At 32.4% G+C, this 8974-nt stretch overlaps 1 pseudogene; it reads right to left on the bottom strand.

The window, feature by feature from the left end:
- Nucleotides 1-3128: 3128 nt before the first annotated feature.
- Nucleotides 3129-4485, bottom strand: LOC142644734 (UPF0481 protein At3g47200-like; annotated as a pseudogene).
- Nucleotides 4486-8974: the final 4489 nt, after the last annotated feature.

Consider the following 8974-nt stretch of genomic DNA (forward strand, 5'->3'; position numbering starts at 1 on the left):
CAAAAGACTAAACATTTAACTGGACGATATAGATTGTCACTATTGTTTTGCTGAATTATATATATTGTCACTACTAACTTAGATCATGCATGATCCATGCATTCGATGCAAGATTTATAAGACTTGAATGGGCTATAAATATTTGAGTATTGACTTTGAAGTCTTTTGTCTGGGAGTCAATGTTTTTACCAGGCAATACTTAATTAATTAAATGGGCTATTTTTTTTAACGATAGATGTGGCCATTCCGTTGAATATTAATGGAGGACCAAGGGAGAGCAACGAAATCTAGAACATTGTATTTTTTTTATGCTCTTAAACTAGAGGGCTTAAAAGAATACTTCCCCCAAAAATAAAAAGAAACCTTTGATGCAAGATTTTGTATTTGTATTTTGTATTTTTTTTTATTTTTAATATTGATAGTTAGAGGTGAGGGGGTCGGGATTTGAACACTGAATGCTTCATTTAGAGATACCAAAAAATGTTAATTTGAGCTGTAAGATTCTTGGCAATGCAAAAGTAAAATTGAGATATGAGAAGTTGAGAATTGACACTCCACTCTAAGTGGATGGTCTCATCATTAAATTAGCAATTAAGTTATTATTTTAGCTTATGATTGAACTGGTTGTTATTTAAGTCATTTGAGGACATCAATAAATAAAGCATGCCTCCCTTTAGGTTTGTGAAATGGTTTGTGAAATAACATTCCACTCCAAACGTTAAAGGAAATAACAATCGCTTCTCTTGAGATTTGAAAAAAATCATTACATCAGTCTTTGGTTAATAATAGCAATAGAATATTCTAAATTTTGAAACGATTACCTTGACTAAATCCTAACTATGGTTAGTGAAATTTCTTTTGGGTTAAATATTGTTCCTTGTTAATAAACCCTAATCATGGTTTGGTCAAGTGATTTTTTTTTTTAATTTGGAATATTTTGTTATTATTCTTAATGGAAAAGTAATGTACTTGTTTCTCAAAAAAGAAAAAAAAAAACTAATGTATTAATTTAGTCAAAACATAAAGGATGAGAGTGTCATTTCCCTCAAGGTTAGGGGTGGGGTGTCATATTTTTCTATTGTTATCTTTTGCAAATATCTATTACCCGTGTTTAATTGTTTTCAAAATCAATTCTTATATTTGAAATCAACTTTGTTAAGACATTGCCATAAGATTAGTCATGCTATATGGTGCTGAGCTTTTAAAAAAATTGCATGTTCATAAAATGAGACTAACTAAATTAAAAATGTTAAGATGGATATGTGAAAAAATAAGAAAGATATGATATTTCAAATAAATAAATTTGATTAAAGGTAGAGATGACACCAATTGATAAAAAAAAGATAAGGGAGAGTTGCTTAAGGTGGTTTGATCATGTACAAGGGAGAGTTTTTTTTTTGCTAAGAATGTATAACAGAGACTTATTAATGAACTAACAAGGAAGAGTGATTTATTTTAAGTTGAGGGAATGAAAATAGTTAGAAAAAGACATAAATTTCATTAGTAGAAGTATTAAAAAATGACATGATTATTAAGGAAGTGACAGAAAATATGATTTTGGGAATGATTGTGTTGGGGGAAGGGGGGTCACAATTTGACTCCTTACTACCGCTCTAAAAATAGGCCCACGGGACGAGATGTAGAATTCCATGAAAGACTTGAGTGTGTGTTTCTTAGGCCATAGAGAGGTTTTAGGTTGAGTTCTTTGGTTTTCCTCTTCGATGACAAATCACATGTTATCTTTGGTATGCATTCTCTTTACTTAGTACTGCCCTTTACATGACTTCTTTGCTCAATTATGTTATACATGCAATTTTTGGGTGGTTTGGTTAATTAATTGGCTAATTACAAAAATTCTGCTTTAATTTTATTTAGCCTTAAATTAATTAAACTAGGTTTAAAAAAGCACCTTGTAATCATGCTAGAGTACTTTCTAGTGGTATCATAGCCAATGTCATGGATTCAAGTCAAGGAAGTGTCTTTGTGAAGGAGGATTGTTGAGGACACCACAATTTGACTCCCTATAATTACTCTAAAAACAGGCCCGCAGAGTTCTGTATCGAATGTAATAAAAGGTGTGAGAGTGTGTCTTCCTCATAACTAATTGGTTTTGAGGTTGAATGACACAACTCAAAGTTCAACTGATAAAATGAAGAAACTATATAAATGTGAATGACATCAATTTAGTCTATGAAGATCTATTATTGTCAACCCCAAATTTTGGGACTAAAGCTAGATTGTAGTTGTTTTGTTTTTGTTTTTTTTTGGGAAACATAGTTGTTAAATTAAATATAAAAAGCACTAATATTTGTTTGGTAATGTTTACGGGTGACCCTGATAAGTGAGGAGTTGTTGATAAAGTAAAAAATATATTGATCCCAAATTTTAGCTCCGTAGATACGTCCTTTTGGCCCATTTTTGTAGCCCATTCACAGGATGTAGAAAACCGTGGTTTTGTGATTAGGGTTTTGGTGAAGTCGGTTTTGGAGAGAGATAAAGTGTCTATAGCCGCAACTTGTATTTTTTCTGATAATAGTGAAATCCCTGCAACTCCGTGGACGTAGGCAAATTGCCAAACCACGTAAATATTATCTTGTGCGTGTAATTATTTTCTTTGACGTGTATTTTCTCTATTTTTATTTCTCACAGGTTTAGGAATTCGTGGTAATTCCCTACAAGTGCCTCTTTAATTTCAAAGAAGATCAATCTCTTACAGCAATTACCTGCTGAATTTTGGTAAAATATATCTGATGACTTTTATTATTAACTTCATCAACGTTCATACATACTGGCTTACAAAAACTGAAAATGAAATGTGATAGACAATTGAAAAGTAAACGTGATAGAAGCAAAAGTGCAAAACTCATGATCACACTATTCCGATAAATATATGCTATCCTAAAGCAAATAACAATCCTATCCAAGCCAAAGAAAATAACAATCCACTCTAAGCTTTTTTTTCAAATAACAATTAGATAATAATCAAGAAAAACAAGAATTTTGCAGCAACCCAAACTCTTCCTCAAGCAATTTGCAACTCTGGCTCAACGTGCTTGTACGTGCTACATCCATCCACGTACTAGCCATACATTACACAAACTGCACTCGCACCGTATCAAATAAAAAATTATGGAGAAGCAATCAAACAATAGGAACTATTTGGATGATAGAGCATACGGTTTGTATTAAAGTGAGCACCAATAGAATAATAGCAGCAATGGTAGAAGCCGCTCTCCCAGGAGTGCTAAAATATTGATTTCTTAATATTGCCTTCCATCTGTGCCAAGGTTTCACATAGAACGCATTCAACTCTTCACAGAGATGGCATAAATCAGAGTTCATATTCTTCCAAAAGATTCCTTTGTTAAGATTGTTAATCATAAATGCCACTGCATTACTGTCTCCTAAGCCATTATTAATGATTCCCTTCTCCGCAAGTAAATCCACATCTCTGTTAGTATCGATAAGATAATCCAATAATATATAGAAATCTGTGTACCTGTCCTTTTTATCATCATATTGCTCTAATGCCATAATATTTCGAACAAAAGCTTCCGTATAATCTTCGAATTTCAAGAGTGGAATTTTCAACACCCCTTCCTTGAAACTTAGGTCTAGCACGCATTTGTTTGGAACCACCTCAAATTTTACTCCTGCCTCACGCAGTTGTGTAGCAGAGTACTTAGGAAAAACCGCTTTAGGGTTTCTCTGTGGTAGCTTGTCGTGTGGAGGTAGTGCAAAGAATCTAAGAAGATCAGTGAAGTGTTTTATTTCCCCTTCGGAGGCTTTATTATGAATGTTCAAGTACCCAAAGTAGTCAAAGGTGAGCTGGATTAAAGAAAGGGAGTTTGAGCGAGAGGGTAAGGCCAGGTGGTATATTTTCTTAATAACAAAGAATGGCAGCTGATTTTCAAGTAATAGCAACTCATGGCTCACCATAGGATAAAGCCATGCTTCTACAAGCATAGGATTGGCTTCTGTCCATTCTTCCAACTCAGCTTTCAAGAAAAACTCAAGAATGAAGGTCGCATCCAACATGATCGTTTTCACAAAATCATCTCTTTCGAGCTGAACAGTGTGTACATAGCAATGTCGAATGATATGTTCCATCTCCGTTATAGTGGTTACTAAATTCTCCAAGTTGATCTCATTCGCAGCCCGTTGCATGAAGCTCTTGAAATTTCTTACTTTATGCTTTTCCATGGTTTGAAATTTTTCTTTGTTGTGGTGTTAAGGACCAATTGAAATAACCCGAGGACTGTAGGATTCTTCATTCCATTTGCGAAGGTGATACGGAACCTTGAAGATACGGCACTCATCCGATACTAGAATATCCGACGTTTTCAACATTGTTGCGAAGTCAATTACCAACTGTTCAATTTGGTTCTCATTTCCACTTGAAGTTCTTGATTTCTCTGGAATTTCAGCATTTTCATTTTTTATTGAACAATTTGCTTCTTGCTGCCCACTCGCTGAATTCTCCATCTATCAAGTTGTATTCCTTAAATTTCATGATAACAAACACAAGAATCCCAAAATAAGAAACAGTAGCTGATGGCCCACTTAATAAAGGTCACTAGACTCACTACCTTTAAAATTAAACTAGCCTAATGGCAGCTGAAAGAAAATTAAATATGAAATGTTATGGAACCTACCTCGGTTAATTGTGTAGCAGCTGAAACTATCAACAACTCATGGCATGTACGGTTGTCAAAGCGATCAAATTAAGCCCATATATAAGGACGTATAGATAAGACTACTGCAACTTTAAACTTCATTAAGTAGGTTGGGTAAAGGTGGTCTAGTACGTTCTCTGGATCCTGCCAAACAGACAAAACGAATAGAGATTTTCTCTTTAAAAAAAAAAAAAAAATTTGGTTGTTAGGTTCTAAGACCTTAGGGACTAATGAATTAGAACTTCAATATGTATTGTATTGGCAAACCGTGATTAAAACTTTTAGTCCAGGTTTAGACTTGCTCAAAGTTTGGTTTATTGTAAGTTTAGAATCGAGTAGTTGCAGGAATCGAGTAGTTGCAAGAAATTACTATTCTATTTTTGCACAGCTCGATCGATCGAAGAATAGACTTAATCGATCGAAAATCGTGCATCAAGAATTTTCTGCAAAATTTTAAGTTGGCCCAAATAGCAGTTCTAGCCCATTAAGGATTAAGGTTTCAGATCTACTTCTCCCACTATATAAAGGAAACCCTAAGCACGTTTTTAAAGGCTTCTAAGAGAGAGAAGAGTGTGCCTCTTTTTGTATCTAGGGTTTGTACCCAAAAACTCTCTAGAGTCTTTGTTGCTCATATTGTTGTTTGTGTGAATCTCTTGTGAGATCTGAGAGGTGCTTGCCTTCACACAAGTTTAGGATTATCAAAAATGAGATTTCTTCATGAACTTGATGATCATTCAGTTACTGCCATAAGAGCTTAACAATATACAAGCGGGAGTGCTTGTACTTGCTGGAGAATCCAAGAAAAAAGGAGTCCGTGGTCTTGGAGCTTGCACGTGGTCGTGTCAGTAAGTTCTACTAGTAGATAGCAATAAGATGCTAGTGGTTTAAGTCACCATTGTACAACTTCGATTCTTTCATAGTGGATTCAGGTTTACCTTGAGGATAGCTAGGTTAAATCCTCCAGATTTTTTACCGGTTTGGTTTTCCTGGGTCATCATATCTTTGTATTTTTATATTCCGCACTTTACATTGATATGATTTTATGATTGTGTTAACCTAGATTTGAAATTTGGATTAAGTAATAGCTTATCTTGTTAACTAAGTTAATCCAATTGCTTTTGAAAAGTATACTCTACAGCTTGCTTTTGAAAAGTAAAAGAGAAAGAAGGTTCAATGAAAACTTATCTACGGACCTTAACCATTGCATATAAAGGATGGATTGGCCAATGAGAGGATAGATATAGAGATATTTTCCTTTTATTTTCGTTTTGAAATCTTATGTTCAGTAGTATAAAAGCAAGGGCGCCGTTAATTGCATGCATGTCCTGGACCATTACCAATAAAACCACAAATTTCGCCTTTAGATGCAGAAGCAAAAGCAAAGCTAGGGAATCAATGGGTGCAATTGCCCTCCCCCCTTCCCATCTAAAAATATTGATTTAAAAAAAAAATATATTTTTTCAATGGTTTTTTCTTAATGTAATTCATTATATTATTTATATGATAATTAATAGATTACTATTTCTTTTATATGTTAAAGTTCATTTGGAAAAGGAAAAGAAAATATTTATTGATGTGTTTTAAAGGTTCAAAACCTATTAAATAATCTTCTAAAAAAAACCTTTTAAGGGAAAAAATATTGAAAGAAAATAAAGTTGTAAGAAATTTAAACTATAAAAAAGAAAATATCATTACCTTTCAAAAGTAATAAAAACTAATAAACTAGAAGTACAAATTCTAAATGTAATATGTGTGTTTGTGTGTGTATACCCACACAATCTAATTTAAAAAATGACACAAATTTTCATTTTATGAATTTATATTAACCAAAATATCATAATTCATATAAGCTGTACTTGACTTAAGGAAAATATAAGACATATCATAAAATAACTCTTTCTAAAAACCTATAATATATAATAAATAAAATAATTTTGTCTCTCCTAAAATCAAATCCTAACTTTCTCATTGTGCAGGAGCTGTCCCAATTTCCCGATAATTGAATTAGTGGCATTCAGGTTATTGCATCTCAAATTGCCTTCCAAATAATAAAATACGGAGGAAAGGCCTAGTAAAATTCCCTCTATCCTAGATAAGGCAAAGGTGATGATATTCTGAATAAAAAATTACAATTGTACCATGGGTGTTCACATTATACTTTAGCATGTGCATTTACATATTATTACATATCTTTTAATATAAAATAAACAAAATTTAGAATGGACAAAGAAATTAGACACATGATCACATATTATAATTGATGGATTTAAAATCAAATATTAATAAAGAGACCAATGATTTACATTTGTGATATATGTATCAACATTCCAATCCAAGCTAAAGCTAAGAATTAATTGAAAGAAAAAGATAAAAAATGCTAGGAAGAAGAATATAATAGAAATTGCAAATTTAAAGACAGACAAGAATGATTTGCCCTATATTAATTAAAAGAATAATTCTTCCTATAAAAAATAATAATAACAAAATTGAAAGAATAATTTTAATACCATATATTTTCAGACACATTTTATTATGATTGTACCATGTGGTAGGTTGTGAGTAATGGAAAAAAAAAGTTGTAAGTTCATGTGATAGTGATAGAAATCATAGTCTGCACATAAGATTTTTGTTTTTGTTTTTTTGGTTGAGAAAGTAGTCTGAACATAAAATAGTTGTAAAGTGTGTGTTAAAGTGTGATGTACTAGAATTATTATTTTGATTGGGAATCCCAACAACTATCATAAAGTTTGTGAAGGGCAAGGAATGTTATTGTCCTTTAATAAATATTGGCAGAAAATTTAGCAAATAATTTCTTGTATGTTGCTAGCATTGAAGATTTAAAACTAAAATCCCATCTATACTAAATAAGGGAAAGGTGGTGATATATATATATATATATATATATATATATAGAGGTTCAAGTTATACCCAGCGTAACTCTTTAGAGTTACACATTTTTAAAATTATTAGATTTAAGTAGATTCAACGGTCAAAAAAAGACCCTCATTAATGCTAATATTTTGATTAGGATCTTATTAATTATCTTTCATTTATTATATTTTACATCTCTCTGTGTTATATTTGACTCTCTCTCTACTTTTTTCTCTCTATCTCTTTCTCCTCCACCATTGTTCCACCTCCATGAATAGATTGCCGGCAGAAGAAGGAAAAAATAAAAATAAAAAAATAACCGCGGAACACACTAACTCCATTTACTGACCATGACCACAAGATAGAGAATCCCCTAAGGTCAGCCACTGCAAAAAGAAGGCCAAGGAAGACAATTGCCAAACCCGAATACTGCAAGTAAACATGAAATTGGTACCATGCTTTAGGTACCTGGTTGCCAATATTCCACTAGGAAGCAAAAAGCCCTAAGCCGGAAACATGATAGACCCATGTACAGCCAATACCAGTTGTAAATCCTCTTCTGTCTCTGCAGAACCATGCATAAGCTACACCCGAATAGGCCTGCTACTTGTGTCAGAATGCATATTTCTCTCGCTTAGACTCCTATTTGACCATTTAGCACCCATTGCCCAAATAACTTTAAGAGGTGTTGTCGGATCAATAATGTTATTACACTCCAGCCTTTCATGACCATGACCACAAGACAGAGGTTTCAAGGGATGTGTGAATTCCAGAGTGACCATGACCACAGTTATTTTATTATTATTATTTTTTCCTTTTTCTGCCAACAATCTATTCATGGAGGTGGAACATCGGTGGAGGAGAAAGATAGAGAGATAAACGTAGAGAGAGAGTAAAATATAACACTTTTTTGGGTTTAGAGATAGGAATAAATTATAATAAATTATGGATAATTAATGAGATCCTAATCAGAATATTGTCATTATTGACAGTATTTTTTTTTTACCGTTGAATCTATTTAAATCCAATGGTTTAAAAAAGGTGTAATTTGAACCTATCTATATTTATATTTAGAACATTGCATTCATTAATTGTATTTTATTTTTGTAATTTATTTTTCCAATGTCTGTCTATTTCAATTCTTGTATATATACATATATATATATATATATATATATATATATATATTGATAAAAACAATGCTCAATATTGATGGTGCTTGCGATTTTAAAATTTTAGTATAGAAAGATTATTTCAGTTGCTAATAATGAGAACACGGATATATATAACACTATCGGCCAAGGAAAGAATGATGACAGCGCAGAAGGCGGAAGCACAATAATATAGTAATTCAATAAATGTAGTTGAAAGTAAGGCGGTAGAACCAGCCAAACAATTATATCAAAATAATCAAAAGATATTAAAAC

This window comes from Castanea sativa, chromosome 1 (genome assembly GCF_040712315.1).
Source record: "Castanea sativa cultivar Marrone di Chiusa Pesio chromosome 1, ASM4071231v1".
Taxonomy (NCBI): domain Eukaryota; kingdom Viridiplantae; phylum Streptophyta; class Magnoliopsida; order Fagales; family Fagaceae; genus Castanea; species Castanea sativa.